The 22,817-nt window shown below is 45.4% G+C and overlaps 1 pseudogene; it reads left to right on the forward strand.

Moving 5' to 3' along the window:
* The first annotated feature begins 229 nt into the window (after positions 1-229).
* LOC129821496 (coiled-coil domain-containing protein 148-like) overlaps positions 230-22,817 on the forward strand; it is a 45,390-nt pseudogene continuing 22,802 nt past the window's right edge.

A 22,817-nucleotide genomic window follows, 5' to 3' on the forward strand; every position in this document is an offset into this window, starting at 1 on the left:
TAACGAACCTTCCTATTTACATATTCATTTTTTCCTCCTGGCTGATTTTACTTGACAAAATTATGTGTGATCACAATGTTGTAATAATACATAACATATTACTACAGTGTTGTCACAAGAGTAATAACTGTGTTACTATCACACAGGTATACGGGGTAAATTAATGTAAAGTGTTACCTCAAATTCCTTGTTTAAATCACATGTACTATTCATAAACAGATGAGAAGCTATGAGTGGAAGAGACCTACATGGCTTTATAAAATATAAAATAATATCAAAATATTTAGGTAAGTCAGCTCAGCTCCAATCTGAACCAATGCTTACTGCTCTTTCCTCTAGACTCACTCACCTCATAACCGTCTGCCAGGACCTTTATATCTGCGTTGTCAGTAGCAGCAGCATGGCTTGTGTTTATTCACCTGTCTCATGGAGTCCCAGCTGAACTAGTCAGGACCCGCCTGTCTGACATGGCCAGTTTGTTTCCTCCCTCTCTCCTTCTTGCTCCCTATAGGATATATCCTGCGTCCCAAATGGCACCCCATTCCCTAAGTAGTGGCCAAAAGTATTGCACTACATGGGGAATAAGATGCCATTTGGGATGCAGTTGAAGACAGAGGATGTGCCGTTTCTGTCTCACTTCCTTCCTCTTCTGTCATCAGCATAAATAACACCTGACCTAAGAATTCACAGTTGATTGAGTGATTGATAGTTAATGCACTTTTCACATGATCAATGCTTGCTAGAACACAGCTCTGTCTTGTAGTTTGATGCTTCCTTTCATTGATATAGAGAAACTGACTCTACTAGTGAAGGACGGCCTTGGAAGCTCAGTATAAACCGGCTGAATATGAGAAACTACAAGCCATAGTTGATGCCAACTGGAGTCTGTACACATCGCTCAAAAGGTAGATATTGTTGATTTGATTTGCTCTGAGACACTATGTGAATACAAGCCCATAACAGAAGCAAAGGGCTGAAGAATGTATAAAGTAAAAAGTTTAATTTGGTACAATATATATTTTGTTATTCCATAGTACAGTATTCTTTTATTATAAAAAAAAATGTTTAACCCTTTTTCCCCCAGTTTCATGGTATCCAATTGGTAGTTACAGTCTTGTTTCATCGCTGCAACCTCGTACGGACTCGGGAGAGGCGAAGGTCGAGAGCCATGCGTCCTCCGAAACACAACCCAGCCAAGCCGTGCTGCTTCTTGACACAATGCACATCCAACCCGGAAGCCAGCCGCACCAATGTGTCGGAGGAAACACCGTACACCTAGCGACTTGGTCAGTGTGCACTGCGCCCGGCCCGCCACAGGAGTCGCTAGTGCGCGATGAGACAAGGATATCCCTGCCGGCCAAACCCTCCCTAACCCAGACGACGCTTGGCCAATTGTGCGCCACCCCATGGGCCTCCCGGTCGCGGCCGGCTACGACAGAGCCATGGCTCGAACCCAGAATCTCTGGTGGCACAGCTAGCACTGCGATGCAGTGCCTTAGACCACCCGGGAGGCGGGCTCCTGAACATTCTTAGGTGCAAGCTACCTCATTGATTTAATAGTTCAGCTTTTCTTTTAGGCAACATACTGATTCTGTATGTCCAACTTTCAGTATGGAGACAGTTGATGGGTGACAGATCTGTTGACATAATGAAAAGGTGAAAGACTGAACAGTGCATGTACGCCTCTGCATGATATCTGCAACATCATTTACATCTGAGGACATATTTATATGGAGTTGGTGTTCTTTCTCAAGTGAACAACCATGGGCTCTTTCTGAATCATAATTCAGTTTTACGGTGCTAGAAACCTTCATTCAGAGTTTAAAGATCATGGGCATGAACGAACACACACACACACACACACACACACACACACACACACACACACACACACACACACACACACGATCTCCAATGATCCGGCGGAGCGGATTTACTATAAAACAGCAGACCATTACGTAACCTACTGTGAATGGGCTCTCCAAAAAAATACAAGATTTAAGAAGAATATCAACATCAAATTTGAATATTCATGAGTCTGCAGGAGGATCAACCATAAAGCTGTTTGAAGTTCCCAATCTTTTTGAATCCTAGCACTGTGAGAAGTTAACCCTAGGGGGCATGAGGATTATGCTTGTAGACCTGCAGTGTTTTAATTGGTAAACTGTGGCAGCAGCTTTGGTTGTTGTTGTTGTGTCTCATTACGGTTGCCCATGGCTCCCTCCAATTCAGCTCTCTGCATGGACCAGATAAGGCAACCAGTGTTTGCATACGACCGCCACGCTGAAAGGCAGGCTTTCTGTTGTGGATTTCCCAGTGGTGGTAGAGGGGAGTCGCCGCAGGATGTGATCAGATGATTGACTTTCCAGTAAGAGAGTGGGAGTGTCCTGGATACTAAGGCCTTACATCTTTGAAGGAGAGATCCTGATAAGATCCCTAGGTCAACACATGGTAAAGGGAGAATTCACAGCCTACTTTTAATGGCTGGGGTTTCGAGCAGGGTAATCAAGAGCAGTGGTTTGCCTGTGCTTGTAGGTGTGTGGTTTAATCTCATGTCACCGATATGTTTTATTTGTAGTTTCACTTGTTTTGCGGCATGTTAATATCAAACATCCTTTTCTCCCTTACAGTCTTAGAAAAAAGGGTTCTTCGGCTGTCCCCATAGGATAACCTTTTTTGACTCCAGGTAGAACCCTTTTTGGTTCCAGGTAGAAGCCTCTGTAGAAAGGGTTGTACATGGAACCCGAAAGGGTTCTACCTGAAACCAAAAAGGGTTATTCAAATGGTTCTCCTATGGGGACAGCCGAAGAACTCTTTAAGGTTCTAGATTTGTATTTATTTATTTATGTATTTCTTTTTTCACACATGGAACACAACTAAGGGCACTTTCACTGCGGTAGAGGACAGTATAGAGGGCTGCACCGAGAGAGCATTTTCATAAGAGAAAAGGCAAATAAATGACAGGAGATTAAGATACTCACCCCCTCCTTCTGTTCCCACCAGAAACACGCCTTGTGCATGTTCCCCCTGAATATTTTAATTTACCAATGTGTGTTTTCCTTTCAAGTGTTCGACGGCGATAATGTTTCACATGAATTCCTGCAGATTATGAGCCTTTCAAAGTAAATATTTCAAAGGCAAAACCCCACACACACTGAATGAACTGCTGAATAAAGACCATTTTCCCCATGAAGCATAACAAGAAGAAAATGGACCAATCTCTCATTCTGTATTGCTCAGTAAGCTAGGAACATAGAGCACTAAGGAGAGTACTCCTTTTTGGTCATGTTTATACTATGTATTACTCATAGTTCGAGTCCCAAATGACACCCTATCCCCTACATAGTGCACTACTTTTACCCATAAGTCCTGGTCAAAAGAACATAAAGTGAATTTAGGCTGCGACTTCTGGGATGCGGACATAATCTTCCATGATTACAGTCTATGCCTTGGTCATGATTGGTCATAATGATATCAGCGATTACATGCTAATGCTACCATAATGTGATCATGTTATCATAAGCTTGTGAGAGAGGATTTATAATGACCACAGTGTTCCACAGGTAGCTGTTGGCTGATTTAAGAGCTGTCTTTCAGGTGAAGAGGGCTCTCCGTGCAGCCAAGGAGACCAACAAGAGCTCCCTACTGAGGCAGCCCAGACAGGTATGGAGCAGAGAGAACAGCAGACTAGCCAATGCAGGATAAGAAACCCCTCCCAGCACACATTACCATGAACCACTACACCATATACTGTATTGTAGTCTGTAGCCTACTACCCACCCTACTCAGCCACATTCAGTTCTGGCAAGCACTGCTCGAAACTCAAATAAGCCCCAGTAAAATGAGAGATGGGTGATTTGAAATGGCTTTCCGTGACCAAAGAAGACAGAGAAAGAAAGAAAGGGAGAGAGAGAGAGAAAGAAAGAAAGAAAGAAAGAAAGAAAGAAAGAGAGAGATGGAATGGGTAGCTCAGTGGAGGGTGCTAGCTAGCTTCTGATGCATTGTAAAATGAACTCTCCCTGGTGTGATGATGAGGCAGAAGCAGAGGAAGCATTGGGCTGCCGCGCCCCGCTGGTGTCATGCGCTGGTGTCATGCGTTGTGAAGTGAGAAGGGCAGCGCTAGCTCTGGGGTGTAGGCTGTTCTCGGGGTAATGACTGTGTCGGTGCGATCCAAGGTTAATGGTGTACACAAGCGTGGGTTTCTGTAATGAGCCTTCTCTGAAGACAGACACACAGATTGACCGACCGCACCACGGCAACCGCACATAGCCACTGAATTCATTAGCGTGAAGGTGATATAAGAGAAGGGAGAAAAAGTTTGTTTCTATAGTTACAATCCCATTATATTTTAGCTGGGACTAATGGATGAGCATGTTCGGAACACTGTATTGATGCTTCCCAAATGGCAACCTTTTCCCTATGGGCCCTGGTCAAAGTAGTGCACTACATAGGGAATAGGTTGCCATTTGAGAAGCAGTCTGTGTTCAGTAGTGCTTGGTACAGTATGATGTATGCTTAATGGAATTCCCTTTGCTCTCTTTCCATGCAGCAGGGAAAAGGCTGAAGCTGAGCTGAAAGGATGTCTGGGACCAAATGGTCTGGCCAGTAGAACAAACATGGGCATCCTCTATGAGCTACTGGACCACGGTACCCCTCTCAGTCCTGAGTGTGTAGATTCTGTTCCAGTCCCTATTGAGTGAGACAATACCATACTGTGTGTGTGTGTGTGTGTGTGTGTGTGTGTGTGTGTGTGTGTGTGTGTGTGTGTGTGTGTGTGTGTGTGTGTGTGTGTGTGTGTGTGTGTGTGTGTGTGTGTGTGTGTGTGTGTGTGTGTGTGTGTGTGTGTACAAATGCATGTTTATGTGTGTGGGTGTCTCATTAGAGCTGTTTCTGGAGAGTGAGCGGGAGGCGTTCAGGTGTACCACTGTGGAGCCCATCTGGCAGCTGACGGAGGACTTGCAGTACAGACTGAGTGAAGTCCAACACCAGCAACACCACCAGCTTCCTCAGCCGGCAGACTGGGAGCAGGTACTCCAGCAGGTAGGTAACGACACGGACGCGTCCCAAATGGCACCCTATTCCCTGTGTAGTCCACTACATTTGACCAGGGCTCTGGGGATAGGGTGCCATTTGGGACGCACCCCATGACCTGAGAGAGGAGCTGAGGGGCTCTATGCCCACTGTTTCAGAAAGCTGCAGAGGAACTTATTTTTCTCCATGTGAAAGTGGAGCCCTTGACTTTCTTTGTGAAAACTGTGGATCTGTTTTTTAATTCCACACAATATACTGCGATGAATCTTAAGGCATTCAATCTCTACAGGTACCAAAATAATAGACCGTACTTTGCAGATCCTACCTAGATCCTACCAAAAGTCCTCTGGTTGCCCACAATACAGCATTCATTCCCCATGAATCTGGTGTTTGTTAGAACTCCTCGCTACGTAAGTCACCTCTCTTTAGTTAATTCTCCTTTTGACTCCTGGAGGCTTTTTCATTCTTAGGGAGCGCATGGTGGGATTAAGAGCAGGCAGGAGAAGGGATGTCTTCGAAAGTGGGCCATATAGGGGGATGAGGAATCCACTGCCAGCCATTTTGTCTGCTTGCCTGCCTGCCCCTGTGTGAGTGAGTCAGTCTCTGGCGTACCTCCATCCCCCACTCATCTTCTCTTTCATCCAGCCCCTGCTGTCCCCCCCACTCAGTCCTGCCCACCTGAGAGCCTCACCATAATGGAGCTACTGCCTACTCTCCTCTCTCTAGCCGCCTGCATGCTTCTTGTACTAAGTGACCCACCATGCCAAATACCATTCCCTTAAAACACTTAATTACGATTCCATACTTGTTTGTGCGTCAGAGGAATTTGTTTGGAGGGAAGGTTTGAGAAGTTTTGTCTGGCTTTAAAACAGTGGTTACGTCTCAAATGGCACCCTATTCACTATAGTGCACTACTTTTGACAAGGACCCATAGGGCTCTGGTCAAAAGTAGTGCACTGTATAGGGAATAGGGTGCCATTTGGGAGGCAATCTGTGAGTCCCTAATGGCCTGTCTGAGACATACTGCACTGCATTACGGCTTCAGAAGGTGACCGAAAATGACCTCACCACCACTCTCTTCTATACATATACAGTGGCTTGCAAAAGTATTCACCCCCTTGACATTATTCCTATTTTGTTGCCTTAAAACCTGGAATTAAAATGCAGTTTTATGCATTTTTTGACTAGGCCATTCCAAGATATTTAAATGTTTCCCCTTAAACCCCACGAGTGTTGCTTTAGCAGTATGCTTAGGGTCATTGTCCTGCTGGAAGGTGAACCTTCGTCCCAGTCTCAAATTTCTGGAAGACTGAAACAGGTTTCCCTCAAGAATTTCCCTGTATTTAGCGCCATCCATCATTCCTTCAATTCTGACCAGTTTCCCAGTCCCTGCCGATGATAAACAATCCCACAGCATGATGCTGCCACCACCATGCTTGGTGTTCTTAGGGTGATGAGAGTTGGGTTTGCACCAGACATAGCATTTTCCTTGATGGCCAAAAAGCTCACTTTTTGTCTCATCTGACCAGAGTACCTTCTTTCATATGTTTGGGGAGTCTCCCACATGCCTTTTGGTGAACACCAAACATGTTTGCTTTAAAAAAAAAAATCTGGCCACTCTTCCGTAAAGCCCAGCTCTGTGGAGTGTACGGCTTAAAGTGGTCCTATGGACAGATACTCCAATCTCCGCTGTGGAGCTTTGCAGCTTCTTCAGGGTTATCTTTGGTCTCTTTGTTGCCTCTCTGATTAATGCCCTCTTTGCCTGGTCTGTGAGTTTTGGTGGGCAGCCCTCTCTAGGCAGGTTTGTTGTGGTGCCATATTCTTTTCATTTTTTAATACTGGATTTAATGGTGCTCTGTGGGATGTTCAAAGTTCTGGATATTTTTTTAATCCAACCCTGATCTGTACTTCTCCACAACGTTGTCCCTGACCTGTTTTGAGAGTTCCTTGGTCTTCATAGTGTGGCTTGCTTAGTGGTGCCCCTTGCTTAGTGGTGTTGCAGAATCGGCCTTTCAGAACAGGTGTATATATACTGAGATCATGTGACAGATCATGTGACACTTAGATTGCCCACAGGTGGACTTTATTTAACTAATTATGTGACTTCTGATGGTAATTGGTTGCACCAGATCTTATTTAGGGGCTTTCCTGAGTTTCCTCCCTCTGAGTGGCATCAAAAATCTAACCTGTTAGAAACAGAAAGAGGGTATGACTAGCGATAACATGCCGTCAGTGAATTGCTCTGATTGTAGGATTCACTGTATTTTTCCACCCAAGTAGAAAATTAAGAAAAACTACAGGGGAAAATTCAATTTCACCATTCAATTTCTGTGGGTTCTGTACTCTAACAGAGACATACATTTTAATTTCCTCTCACTAAATTTCATCAGATACAGAGCTCTCTATACCATGATGGATGTCAGAGAAGGATGGCAGACTGTTAATTCTCGGATGTAGAGGAGGAAAGAGAACTGAATTAATAATTCCTTGAAACTGAGTTTGTGTTCAACAATTCATTCTGTTAGAGCCTGTGAGGTCACAGTCTGTAAGTCTGAAGATATTCAAGACACACTCACAGGTCAACTTGGTGAAGGACCAGCAGGAAGACATAATTGAAAAACTTCGCAAAGTGTATCTGGCCATAGAGGAAGACACCCTGTTTCTGGGAATGGAGGTACGTAGGTCACTCACCATTAAGGTTGCATAATTCTATCTCTCTCGATTGTGTTGCCACCAAGTATTTTATGTCTTTCAAAAGGCATAACCAGATAATCCTTCCAGGACTGTCCCACCAAAACTGCCGACTGTCTGGCTAAGGTAGACCAGGTTCCAGAGGAGGTTTTGTATTCAGAGTGCCCTTACCCTGAACTGACAGCCTCCTTAATCCAGAGGTCTAATCCCCGTCTGAGAAGTACCAGTCCAGACTGCAGAGTATACAGAACCGCCTACAAGGACTGGATAGGTAAAAGCACTGGATAGGTAAAAGCACTGACTGATCACAACTACGGTGGTCTTTGCCTGAAGGCTGTAGCTCCTCTTGAGAGGATACAGTGTGCGACGGGGTGATTGAGAGTCCACCATTTTGAATTGATATCTTGCTCAAAACGAATCAAAGCAAAGCTCTGGTTTTTATGCAGAGAGATCCTGCCGTATGACAAGACAATAGAGTGTGGATATTGATAAAAGATGAGAAAGTCAGCTTGGAGCATAGAGCATATGTAGATTCTAGACTCTAGAGAATAGCATATTTGGTGATTTCTCTCCCCCCCTACAGCATACAATGTGTGTAGAGCATATAAGTGTATGATTTTACTCTCTCCAGGGAGGCGGGCCGTTGAACATGTTGAGTCTAACACACGAGAGGTTGATTACTAATCTACTAATACCTTGATATTCATTTCCATTGTTGCTAAACACACACACACACACACACACACACACACACACACACACACACACACACACACACACACACACACACACACACACACACACACACACACACACACACACACACACAAAAGAAAGCCTCAGATCTTCATCATGCAGACAGATGTTCTTTGGTGAAAATGTAATGTTGCCAGGAATGAGACATTAAGAGTGGTTGTCATTGTACAGAAATTCTCAGCATGTGTTTTGTTGTGTCTGCAGCGGGTGATCCGGACATGTTTCTCTTTGCTCTCTGTCCAAACTGTTCCAGGTTCTGTGGCTGGTTGGCAGATGACCATCTGCGCTTCCAGATGACTGTGAGCCAGTACCCTGATGACCTGCACAACCACAGAGCCCTGTACATGGACATGCTGCCATGTTCTGTTAAAATCTCCGCCCGGCACAGCCAGAAGAGGACTGGCCACCTCTCATAGCCTGGTTCCTCTCTAGGTTTCTTCCTAGGTTCTGGCCTTTCTAGGGAGTTTTTCCTAGCCACCGTGCTTCTACGCCTGCATTGCTTGCTGTTTGGGGTTTTAGGCTGGGTTTCTGTAAAGCACTTTAAGATATCAGCTGATGTACGAAGGGCTTTATAAATACATTTTAATCTATTTGATTTAATGACTGTTCTCCTACAGATTCAGACAGATTCAGACCACTCTTGATTTTCTATTTATGTGTCCCAAATGGCACCCTTTGGGCCCTGATCAAAAGTATATTCTATATACACTGAGTGTACAAAACATTAAGAACCTGCTCTTTCCATGACATAGACTGACCAGGTGAATCCAGGTGAAGCTATGATCCCTTATTGATGTCACTTGTTAAATCCACGTGTGTAGATGAAGGGGAGGAGACAGGTTAAAGAAGGATTTTTAAGCCTCGAGACAATTTAGACATGGATTGTGTTTGAGTGCCATTCAGAGGGTGAATGAGCAAAACAAAAGATTTAAGTGCCTTTGAACAGGGTATGGTAGTAGGTGCCAGGCGTACCGATTTGTGTCAAAAACTGCAACGCTATTGGGTTTTTCATGCTCAACAGTTTCCCGTGTGTATCAAGAATGGTCCACCACCCAAAGGACATCCAGCCAACTTGACACAACTGTGGGAAGCATTGGAGACAAAATGGGCCAGCATCCCTGTGGAACGCTTTCAACACCTTGTAGAGTCCATTCCCCGACAAGTTGAGGCTGTTCTGAGGGCAAGGGGGGGGGGGGGGGGGGGGGGGCAACACAACAGGAAGGTGTTCGTAATATTTGGTATACTCAGTATATACACTATAGTGCACTATAAAGGGAATAGGAATAAGAAGAAGGGCTGGGGTGTATGCCTTATGATTAACGAGTCGTGGTGTGATCATAACAACATACAGGAAGTCTTTTTGTTCACCTGACCTAGAATTCCTGACAATCAAATGCCGACCGCATTATCTACCAAGAGAATTCTCTTCGATTATAATCACAGCCGTGTATATCTCCCCCAAGCAGACACCTTGATGGCCCTGAAAGAACTTCATTGGACTCTATGTAAACCGGAAACCACATATCCTGAGGCTGCATTTATTGTAGCTGGGGATTTTAACAAAGCTAATCTGAAAACAAGGCTACCTAAATTTTATCAGCATATCGAATGCGCTACCAGGGCTGGCAGCATTCTGGATCATTGCTACTCTAACTTCCGCGACGCATACAAAACCCTCCCTAGTCCTCCTTTCAGCAAATCTGACCACGACTCCATTTTGTTGCTCCCAGCCTATAGTCAGAAACTAAAACAGGAAACACCGTTTTCAGGTCTGTTCAACGCTGGTCTGACCAATCGGATTCCACGCTTCAAGATTGCTTCGATCACGTGGACTGGGATATGTTCCGGATAGCCTCAGACAACAACATTGATGTATACACTGATTCGGTGAGCGAGTTTATTAGCAAGTGCATCGCTGATGTTGTACCCATGGTGACTATTAAAACCTTCCCTAACCAGAAACCGTGGATTGATGGCAGCATTCACGCAAAACTGAAAGTGCAAACCACTGCTTTTAATCATGGCAAGGCGACCGAAAACATTACCGAATACAAACAGTGTAGCTATTCCCTCCAAGGCAATCAAACAAGCAAAGCATCAGTATAGAGACAAAGTAGAGTCGCAATTCAACAGCTCAGACACGAGAGGTATGTGGCAGGGGCAACAGTCAATCACAGTTTACAAAAAGAAAACAAGCCTTGTCACGGACACCGACGTCTTGCTCCCAGACATACTAAACAACTTCTTTGCTCGCTTTGAGGACAATACAGTGCCACTGACACGGCCCACAACCAAAACCTGCGGGCTCTCCTTCACCGCGACCAACGTGAGTAAAACATATAAACGTGTTAACCCTCACAAGGCTGCCGGCCCAGACGGCATCCCTAACCGCGTCCTCAGAGCATGCGCAGACCAACTGGAGGGTGTGTTTACGGACATATTCAATCAAACCGTATCCTAGTCTGCTGTTCCCACATGCTTCAAGAGGGCCACCATTGTTCCTGTTCCCAAGAAAGCTAAAGTAACTGAGCTAAATGACTATCGCCCCGTAACACTCACTTCCATCATCATTAAGTGCTTTGAGAGGGTCAAGGGTCATATCACCTCCAACCTACCTGACACCCTAGACCCACTCCAATTTGTTTACCGCCCCAATAGGTCCACAGACGACGCAATCGCAATCACACTGCACACTGCCCTAACCCATCTGGACAAGAGGAATACCGATGTACAGTATGTTCATCGACTACAGCTTAGCATTTAACACCATGGTGCCCTCCAAACACGCAATTAAGCTCGAGACCCTGGGTCTCGACCCCGCCCTGTGCAACTGGGTCCTGGACTTTCTGACAGGCCGCTCCCAGGTGGTGAGGGTAGGAAACAACATCTCCACCCCGCTGATCCTCAACACTGGGGCCCCACAAGGGTGCGTTCTTAGCCCTCTCCTGTACTCCCTGTTCACCCATGACCGTGTGGCCATGCACGCCTCCAACTCAATCATCAAGTTTGCAGACGTCACAACAGTGATAGGCTTGATTACCAATAACGACGAGACGGCCTACAGGGAGGAGGTGAGGGCCCTCGGAGTGTGCTGTCAGGAAAATAACTTGACACTCAACGTCAACAAAACAAAGGAGGGGATCGTGGACTTCAGGAAACAGCAGGACAGTAGTACAGGACAGGACGGGACAGTAGTGGAGAAGGTGGAAGGTTTTAAGTTCCTCGGCGTACACATCACGGACAAACTGAACTGGTCCACCCACACAGACATCGTGGTGAAGAAGGTTTAACAGCGCCTCTTCAACCTCAGGAGGCTGAAGAAATTTGGCTTGTCACCGAAAACACTCACAAACTTTTACAGATGCACAATCGAGAGCATCCTGTCAGGCTGTATCACCGCCAGGTACGGCAACTGCTCCGCTCACAACCGTAAGGCTCTCCAGAGGGTAGTGAGGTCTGCACAACGCATCACCGGGGCCAAACTACCTGCCCTCCAGGACACCTAAAGCACCCGATGTCACAGGAAGGCCAAAAAGATCATCAAAGACAACAACCAACCGAGCCACTGCCTGTTCACCCCGCTATCATCCAGAAGGCGAGGTCGGTACAGGTGCATCAAAGCTGGGACCGAGAGACTGAAAAACAGCTTCTATCTCAAGGCCATCAGACTGTTAAACAGCCATCACTAACATTGAGTGGCTGTTGCCAACATACTGACTCAAAGCTCTAGCCGCTTTAATAATTAAAAATTGGATGTAATAAATGTATCACTAGTCACTTTAAACAATGCCACTTTATATATCCTACATTACTCATCTCATATGTATATACTGTACTCTATACCATCTATGCTGCTCATCCATATATTTATATGTACATATTCTTATTCATTCCTTTACACTTGTGTGTATAAGGTAGTTGTTGTGAAATTGTCAGATTACATGTTAGATATTACTGCATGGTTGGAACAAAGAGCACAAGCATTTCACTACACTCGCATTAACATCTGCTAACCATGTGTATGTGACCAATACAATTTGATTTGATTTGAATAGGGTGCCACTTAGGACGCAGTCCAGCAAAGTGATTTGCCATCACACCCCTTTACATGCACACATACCAAGGGCACACCCAGTGCACACAGTGCATTGGAAAAATACTCACCCACCCATAAGGAAACTCTGGCTGGTATTCAATCAAATGCACTCAAATCAAATGCAAAATCCACTATCTACAATTGACTGAATATCGGCCTCTCTCTGCCTATCTACACACATCCTCTTCCAGAGCTCTAAGACTCTCTGTCTCTACTCTCCATCTCCCTGGTCAGTGAATTATGAGCTTGGCAGGCTGCAGGATGCGCCGTGTCACCCTATGTGGACACATCTCAGCCCCCCCCCCCCCCTCACACTATTGCCTCCGCTCCCCCGTCTCCATGACAACCGCCAGGGAGCTCTTCTCCTCTCCCAGACCTGTCCTCATATCTGTTCCAGCTGGATGCTACACTTAGGGCCACATTCAGCCTCAAGTGGCTGTGATGAGATAGATCTAGCCATTTCCTCCTGCGCTCTCCCTTTCTCATCTTCCAACTCGACACAAACAGAGCCAGAGTCAATGGAGCGCAGACTGCGCCGAGTACGGCTATTAGTCACAATTAGGTTGGCTCAATTCTTATTGGTAATCAGTCCCTTGAGCAAAATTGCAAACCTCATTGTTGTGAAGTTTGGTACGAAAAAGGCAGTCTTCTTTCCTCAAGCAATGTTTGCTTTGCCAAACTCTCACTTTGATCTCAAATTGATGTCCCGTGGTGAAACGTATTCCTCAAAGTTGAAAATGAAAAACAAGATCAACAGACAGTATATCTCAGTTATTTCAACATAGTTTTATTCTCGAAATACATAGACCGTGAGTGGTAGAAACATGCTTTTACTCTCACAATACACACAAGCAGTGAATGGTACAAACAGTTTTATTCACATAGCACACAGTGATAATAGAAATGTGTGTTCCTCATACTCCATTAGACACAAAATGAATCACGTCCATTTTTTACTGCCTCGCAGCTGTGTTGTTGCCACATTTTCCCTGTGTGTTTGTTGTTGGGAAACATAATTCCCTGAGCTCATCCATAGACATATGTGGTCATTGTAAAGCCTAATTGTGAACATGAGGATTAGAGAAGTCATATAACCAAAACTACTTACTACTTAGCTTTTGGCTACAGTTCGCTAGTTGAAAATCAGAGTGGAAGATGGTTGTCATTGTACCAGGGTCAACAGGACTTTGTTCAACCACTCTCCCATTCCGTCTGCATGAATTACTTTGGGGAGTTTTTTTTATGGGGATGATTGTAAGCTATTGTCCGTCATCTGCAATTCATTCCCAACTTGAGGAGAGGTAAGGGAGTTTTGTTTGATCAAACCAGAGCAGTAGGAGATAAATGGAACGGTCAAAGCTGATGTTCTGTCCAACAGCCCAGTCAAAGCGCTGATATTATTACCTGTTTTGTAGCGTTTTGTTTCCTCTGTAGCACACTTAACCTGAGGTGTGGTTGCTCTATCAAATACGTTTGAACCTTGACCTGGTTCTGCACTTTCTTCTGAATTAATCGGCTATCTGGACACTTAAACAGTGCACTTATGTTCAATTCTAACAATCACTTCTACCTTGACCTCTAATCAAGTTGCACTTTCCGGCCACTGTCCCTGTCCCCACCAATGGACACGCCGAGGCACTTTGACATCAGAGGCGTCATGCCCATAATGGATCATGTTGTTGTTGCTGTTTCTCTGTAATCCTTCTGGCCACCTAGCAGTTTTATGAAGTAGGCTTTAGCTAGCCCAGATAGGTTCCCAATATCCCAACCTCATAACTAGCTACCAAGAAGCCATTTCAGGATATCAATCAAGTTAGAGTAGCTAGCTTGTCTAACTATCTTAGCTGCATGCCTGCTGGCAAGGTTGGTAGACTCTAGAAAAAGCAAGCAAAAACTAAATGTACTGAATAAGACTCATATTCCTTTCAATCTTTTACCAGAGTTCTGATTGACTAAAAAGTTATCCTGGAAAGATCCTATTCAATGTGTCTGTAGCAAAGTGAGGAAATCTGTTGGTATCAGACAGATTAGTGGTTTGGTTCATCAGGCTTGCTTCCTAACTCTATACTATAGCTTAATTTACCCATAACTCATTTACTGTAATATTGTCTGGGCCAGTTCATATGCCTCCTACCTACTCAAATTACTCATCATACAAAATACATTTACAAGACTAGCCACCTAATTATCTGGCTCCATTTGCACCTTCGTTTAAGAAACTCAATATCTTGTCTATTTACGACGTTAATGTACACTAATTATGTACTTTCATCTACAAATAGTCGTACTTCCCAGACAGTTTACCTAAACCCTTCAATGGATTCTTCCAGGTTCATTCTGAAATCCATCTATATAACACAAGACACTGTAATAATCTTCACGTTCCCCACTGCCACACCTCACATAGTCAATTCTCTGTCAGATACAGAGGTACCATACTCTGAAATTCTTATCTTCACATTGCCAAAACATCATCATCCCTCAATAACTTCAAGCGAAGACTGGGGGTCAGCCTGATGAACCAAACTAACCAATAATCCCCTCCATGTAGCCTAACTCTCTCTCTCTCTCTCTCACACACACACACACGTTTTTTCTTATATACGGAGTATGTCATGTACAATTAAATTTTGATAAATGTTTTGTTTAACTGATTGAACAAACTTTCTTTTTTTACATATATTTGTGGTGTGGTTTTCACTGTTTTTACCTGTTTAAAAAAAAAATCTATACTGTTTTGTCTTTCAATTACTTTCTTTGGTGCGAATAAATAAAACCTAAAAACCTCAAAAAGGATACAGACAGCTCAAAACGTATGCTTAGATATGCAGAAAAATACACAGGGGTTCTGATGCTTCTAGCCTTGATTTGCATTTTGAAAACATATCTACAAGTATTGAACTTTTTGATGTGTATAGTATTGCTTACTAGGTGTGGTCCAATGAATTCTGTAAACACCCCCTCTTCAAATCAGGGTTGGTTGGAAAATGATGTTCAAAAGAGGACATTGTATTATCATATCTTTGTACTCCCTGACGAAGGCCATGCAGCCGAAGGCCATGTTTCCATTTAACATTTGAATTAGTTATATGAAGAGTGCCTTGGTTCTCCTTTCTTTTTATTTACCCCTTTTACCAAAGAGCACCTTCTGTCTACAAAAGAAGTACTATTGTGTACCTTAGAAGCGGTTCCCTTCCTCCTTTGATTTCTATACGCATAATGATTACTGCAGGAAAAAGCTGTTTCACGTGTTTGAAAAATGCTAAATTCTCCAACTTCAGGAGCGGGAGCCCAGGCATCCTCATGTACTTTGTGCCCCTCAGATTTTTGGGATTCATGACCCCCCTGATTGATATGCAACTATTGTAGGTGTTTTTAAATCCATTGTCATATGATGATTATCAGGGACGGGCCAGCCCTCTGGGAACTGATTGGTGTCACACTTTTTCCCCAGCAAACACACCTGACTCCAATAATCAACTAATCATGATCTTCAGTTTAAAATGCTATTCATTTAAATCAGCTGTGTTCGCTAGGGACAGGGAAAAAGTAACTTCACTCCAGCCCCTGAGGACTGGAGTTGCCCATCCCTGGGTCAGAGGGATGCTGAGGTTTGCCATCCATTTGACAGAGTGCACTATGCCCCCTGGTGGAACTGTCTAGTGAATGTTTCCATTTCGAATGGTCATGGTTTCTTTGTCACATGTCACTGCGAATGAAAAGTGAGAAGCCAATTGTCTGCTATTAAAATTCAATGGAGCTACCCCATGATGTTCCTTGGCATTTACGGAATTAATTTAGGTTCTTTAATGGATCTGCTTTTCCATCATATTATTCTTTTCAACATGGTACGGCTGCTCAGCCCTCGCAGTGATGGGCTCTGCACGGATTTGTCAGTCAGCAGCTGAACTAATACTGCTGCACAGCTTTAAGAATCCTTACAGAACATGAGCACACGCACACACACACGCATGCACATGCACACACATGAACACATAGGAAAGCATATACAGTGCATTCGGAGAGTATTCAGACCCCTTAACTTTTTCCACATTTTGTTACGTTACAGGCTTATTCAAAAATGTATTAAATTGTTTTTTTCCCTCATCAATCTACACACAATACCCCATAATGACAAAGCAAAAACAGGTTGTTTTTTTTAAATAAAAAATTGAAATATCACATTTATGTAAGTATTCAGACCATCAGACCAGCATACCACCCTGCATACCACTGCTGGCTTGCTTCTGAAGCTAAGCAGGGTTGGTCCTGGTCAGTCCCTGGATGGGAGACCAGATGCTGCTGGAAGTGGTGTTGGAGGGCCAGTAGGAGGCACTCTTTCCTCTGGTCTAAAAAATATCCCAATGCCCCAGGGCAGTGATTGGGGACACTGCCCTGTGTAGGGTGCCGTCTTTCGGATGGGACGTTAAACGGGTGTCCTGACTCTCTGAGGTCATTAAAGATCCCATGGCACTTATCGTAAGAGTAGGGGTGTTAACCCCGGTGTCCTGGCTAAATTCCCAATCTGACCCTCAAACCATCATGGTCACCTAATAATCCCCAGTTTACAATTGGCTCATTCATCCCCCTCCTCTCCCCTGTAACTATTCCCCAGGTCGTTGCTGCAAATGAGAACGTGTTCTCAGTCAACTTACCTGGTAAAATAACGGTAAAAAAAAAAAAAACTTAAAAAAAAAAAAATCCTCAGTATAATGTTGAAGCACCTTTGGCAGCGATTACAGCATTGAGTCTTCTTGGGTATGACGCTACAAGCTTGGCACACCTATATTTGGTGAGTTTCTCCCATTCTTCTCTGCAGATCCTCTCAAGCTCTGTCAGGTTGAATGGGGAGCGTCGCTGCACAGCTATTTCCAGGTCTCTCCAGAGATGTTCGATCGGGTTCAAGTGAGGGCTCTGGCTGGGCCACTCAAGGACATTCAAAGACTTGTCCTGAAGCCACTCCTGCGTTGTCTTGGCTGTGTGCTTAGGGTCGTTGTCCTGTTGGAAGGTTAACCTTCACCTCAGTCTGAGGTCCGGAGCGCTATGGAGCAGGTTTTCATCAAGGATCCTGACTAGTCTCCCAGTCCCTGCTGCTGAAAAACATCCCCACAGCATGATGCTGCCACCACCATGCTTCACCGTAGGGATGGTGCCAGGTTTCCTCCAAACGTGATTCCTTGGAATTCAGGCCAAAGAGTTCAATCTTGGTTTCATCAGACCAGAAAATCTTGTTGCTCATGGTCTGAGAGTCCGTTAGGTGCCTTTTGGCAAACTCCAAGCGGGCTCTCATGTGCCTTTCACTGAGGAGTGGCTTCCGTCTGGTCACTCTACCATAAAGGACTGATTGGTGGAGTGCTGCAGAGATGTTGTCCTTCTGGAAGGTTCTCCCATCTCCACAGAGGAACTCTGGAGCTCTGTCAGAGTGACCATCAGGTTCTTGGTCACCTCCCTGACCAAGGCCCTCCCCCGATTACTCCGTTTGGCTGGGCGGCCAACTCTCGGAAGAGTCTTGGTGGTTCCAAACTTCTTCCATTTAAGAATGATGGAGGCCACTGTGTTCTTGGGGACCTTCAGCGCTTCAACACTTTCCCAGATCTGTGCCTCGACAAAATCCTGTCTCGGAGCTCTACGGACAATTCCTTCGACCTCATGGCTTGGTTTTTGCTCTGACATGCACTGTCAACTGTGGGACCTGATATATACAGGTGTGTGCCTTTCCAAATCATGTCCAATCAATTGAATTTACCACAGGTGGACTCCAATCAAGAAACATCTCAAGGATGATCATTGGAAACAGGATGCACCTGAGCTTCATTCTCGTAGCAAAGGGTCTGAATACTTATGTCATTATAGTATTTCTGTCTTTCTATTTGTAATACATTTGCAAACATTTCTAAAAACCTGTTGTCTCTTTGTCATTATGAGGTATTGTGTGTAGATTGACGAGGGAAAAAATGTCTTTAATCAGTTTTAGAATGAGGCTGTAATGTAACAAAATGTGGAAAAAGTCAAGGATTCTGAAAACTTTCGGAACACACTGTGAAACACTCACAAATTCCAAAAGAGCAAGGGAGAAAGAAACGGAGAGAGAGGGACAGAGAAGGAAAAGGATGATGGATCATCTTGAAGTTGTAAAGTTGTGCATTAATAAACAAGATGTGCTCGGCTGCCTCTGGCGCTGCGCCGTATGTTACATTGGCAGATCTGTCAGCTCACTCACTTTCAATAAAACCAGTCAGCCGCATAATGCCTTCACACCGGCAGTTAGCCACTATTAGAACATAGATTAATATCATTCCCTCCGTTCCAATAAGGTAGCCAAGTGAAGCTGCCTCTGTGTGATCGCTGACACAATAATAAATAGCTACAGACACCCCCTCATGGAAAACCCTAGAGGTTTCCTCCGGGACATTTTACCATAAAGGGAAAAGTCAATTTTACACCACGTACAGTTGAAGTCGGAAGTTTACATACACTTAGGTTGGGGTCATTATAACTCGTTTTCAACCACTCCATGAATGTCTTGTTAACAAACTATAGTTTTGGCAAGTCGGTTAGGACATCTACTTTGTGGATGACACAAGCAATTTTTCCAACAATTGTTTACAGACAGATTATTTCACTTATAATTCACTGTATCACAATTCCAGTGGGTCAGAAGTTAACATACACTAAGTTGACTGCGCCTTTAAACAGCTTGGAAAATTCCAGAAAATGATGTCATGGCTTTAGAAGCTTTCAGTCAATTGGAGGTGTACCTGTGGATGTATTTCAAGGCCTACCTTCAAACTCAGTGCCTCTTTGCTTGACATCATGGGAAAATCAAAAGAAATCAGACCAAAATAATTGTAAACCTCCACAAGTCTGGTTCATCCTTGGGAGAAATTTCCAAACGCCTGAAGGTACCACGTTCATCTGTACAAACAATAGTATGCAAGTATAAACACCATGGGACCACGCAGCCGTCATAACGCTCAGGAAGGAGACGCATTTGGTGCGAAAAGTGCAAATCAATCCCAGAACAACAGCAAAGGACCTTGTGAAGATGCTGGAGGAAAGAGGTACAAAAGTATCTATAACCACTGTAAAACGAGTCCTATATCGACATAACCTGAAAGGCCGCTCAGCGAGGAGGAAACCACTGCTCCAAAACCGCCATAAAAAACCCAGACTGCGGTTTGCAACTGCACATGGGGACAAAGATCTTACTTTTTGGACAAATGTCCTCTGGTCTGATGAAACAAAAATAGAACTGTTTGGCCATAATGACCATCTTTATGTTTGGATGAAAAAGGAGGAGGCTTGCAAGCCGAAGAACACCCTCCCAACCGTGAAGCATGGGGGCAGCAGCATCATGTTGTGGGGGTGCTTTGCTGCAGGAGGGACTGGTGCACTTCACAAAATAGATGGCATCATTAAGAAGGAAAATTATGTGGATATATTGAAGCAACATCTCAAGATCTCAGTCAGGAAGTTAAAGCTTGGTCGTAAATGGGTCTTCCAAATGGACAATGACCCCAAGCATACTTCCAAAGTTGTGGAAAAATGTCTTAAGGACAACAAAGTCAAGGTATTAGCGTTCCCATCAAAAAGCCCTGACCTCAATCCCATAGAAAATTTGTGAGCAGAATTGAAAAGGCGTGTGCGAGCAAGGAGGCCTACAAACCGGACTCAGTTACAGCAGCTCTGTCAGGAGGAATGGGTCAAAATTCACCCAACTTATGGAAGGCTTGTGGAAGGCTACCTGAAACGTTTGATCCAAGTTAAACAATTTAAAGGCAATGCTACCAAATACTAATTGAGTGTATGTAAACTTCTGACCCACTGGGAATGTGATGAAAGAAATAAAAGCTGAAATAAATCACTCTCTACTATTATTCTGACATTTCACATTCTTAAAATAAAGTGGTGATCCCAACTAAAGGCATGGACTTTTTACTAGGATTAAATGTCAGGAATTGAAAAACTGAGTTGAATTGTATTTGGCTAAGGTGTATGTAAACTTCTGACTTCAGCTGTGCACTACATGACCAAAAGTATGTGGACACCTGCTTGACGAACATCTCATTCTAGAGTTGGTCCCCCTGCTACTGCTAAAACAGCCTCCACTTTTCTGGGAAGGATTTCCACTTGTAACGGTCCTGACCTGTTTTATGTTGTTTTTGTATGTGTTTAGGTCAGGGCATGTGTTTTGGGTGGGCAGTCTATGTTATCTGTTTCTATTTTGGTTTTGGTTGCCTGGTATGGCTCTTAATTAGAGGCAGGTGTTTTGCGTTCTCCTCTAATTAAGAGTCATATTTAGGTAGGGTGTTCTCACTGTTTGTTTGTGGGTGATTGTCTCCTGTGTCGTCGAATGTATGTACCATACGGGACTGTTTGGCTGTTCGTTTATTTTGATGTTGACTGTTTCCTGTCCGTGAGTTTACGTGTAGTTATGTAAGTTTATGTTCAGGTTTCGTCGACGTCGTTTTCTTGTTTTTGTAAATTTGAAAGTGTTTTGTTTTTCGTGTTGCCATCGTCGTATTGAAATAAAAGATGGCTTATTTCCCAAATGCTGCATTTTGGTCTGATGATCCTTCTCTCCTCTCCTCGTCCGAGGATGAGGAGAAAGACAGCCCTAACAGAATCACCCACCAAATTAGGACCAAGCGGCAAGGGAAAGCTCAACAGGGCAACAAGGACTCCTGGACTTGGGAGGAAATATTGGACGGGAGAGGTCCATGGGCACAGCCGGGAGAATATCGCCGTCCCAAAGCTGAGCTGGAGGCACTGAGGAGAGTAGAGGCTACCGGAGAGAGGAACCGGAGTTATGAGGGAACGCGTCTGGCACGGAAGCCCAAAAAGCCCGTAAGTAACACCCAAAAATTTCTTGGGGGGGGGGGGGCTAAGAGGTAGTGGGCCAAGGGCAGGTAGGAGACCTGCGCCCACTTCCCAGGCTTACCGTGGAGAGCGGGAGTACGGGCAGGCGCCGTGTTACGCAGTAGAGCGCACGGTGTCTCCTGTACGAGTGCATGGACCAGTGCGGGTTATTCCACCTCCCCGCACTGGTAGGGCTAGATTGGGTATTGAGCCAGGTGTCATGAGGCCGGCTCAATGCGTCTGGTCTCCAGTGCGTCTCCTCGGGCCGGCATACATGGCACCTGCCTTATGCATGGTTTCCCCGGTTCGCCTACATATGCCGGTGCGGGTTATTCCACCTCCCCGCACTGGTCGGGCAACCGGGAGTATTCAACCAGGTAAGGTTGGGCAGGCTCAATGCTCAAGAGTGCCAGTACGCCTCCACGGTCCGGTATTTCCGGCGCCACCTCCCCGCCCCAGCCTAGTACCTACAGTGCCTACACTACGCACTAGGCTACCAGTGCGTCTCCTGAGCCCTGTTCCTCCTCCACGCACTCTCCCTGTGGTGCGTGTATCTAGCCCGGTGCCTCCAGTTCCGGCACCACGCACAAAGCCTCCTGTGCGTCTCCAGAGCCCTGTACACACTGTATCTTCTCCCCCTACTAATCCTGATGTGCTTGTCCTCAGCCCGGTGTCACCAGTACCGGTACCTCGCATCAGTTATAGAGTGGGCTTTGAGAGTACAGTGTGCCCTGTCCCTGCTCCCCACACTAGTAGGAAGGTGCTTATCCTTAGCCCGGTGCCTCCAGTTCCGGCACCACGCACCAGGTCTACAGTGCGCCGTATCCGGCCAGAGCCATCCGTCTCCCCAGCGCCATCTGAGCCATCCGTCTCCCCAGCGCCATCTGAGCCATCCGTCTCCCCAGCGCCATCTGAGCCATCCGTCTCCCCAGCGCCGTCTGAGCCATTCGTCTGCAATGAGCCTGCAAAGCCGCCCGTCTGCCATGAGCCTGCTAAGCCGCCCGTCTGCCATGAGCCTACAGAGCCGTCTGCCAGACAGGAGCCGCTAGAGCCTCATGCCAGACAGGAGCCGCTAGAGCCGCCCGCCAGACAGGAGCCGCTAGAGCCGCCCGCCAGACAGGATCTGCCAGAGCCGCCAACCAGACAGGATCTGCCAGAGCCGCCAACCAGACAGGATCTGCCAGAGCCGCCAACCAGACAGGATCTGCCAGAGCCGCCAACCAGACAGGATCTGCCAGAGCCGCCAGCGAGCCATGAGCAGCCAGAGCCGTCAGCCTGCCATGAGCGTCGAGAGCCGTCAGCCTGCCATGAGCGTCGAGAGCCGTCAGCCTGCCATGAGCGTCGAGAGCCGTCAGCCTGCCATGAGCGTCGAGAGCCGTCAGCC

Source organism: Salvelinus fontinalis, chromosome 23 (assembly GCF_029448725.1).
Source record: "Salvelinus fontinalis isolate EN_2023a chromosome 23, ASM2944872v1, whole genome shotgun sequence".
Classification (NCBI taxonomy): Eukaryota; Metazoa; Chordata; class Actinopteri; order Salmoniformes; family Salmonidae; genus Salvelinus; species Salvelinus fontinalis.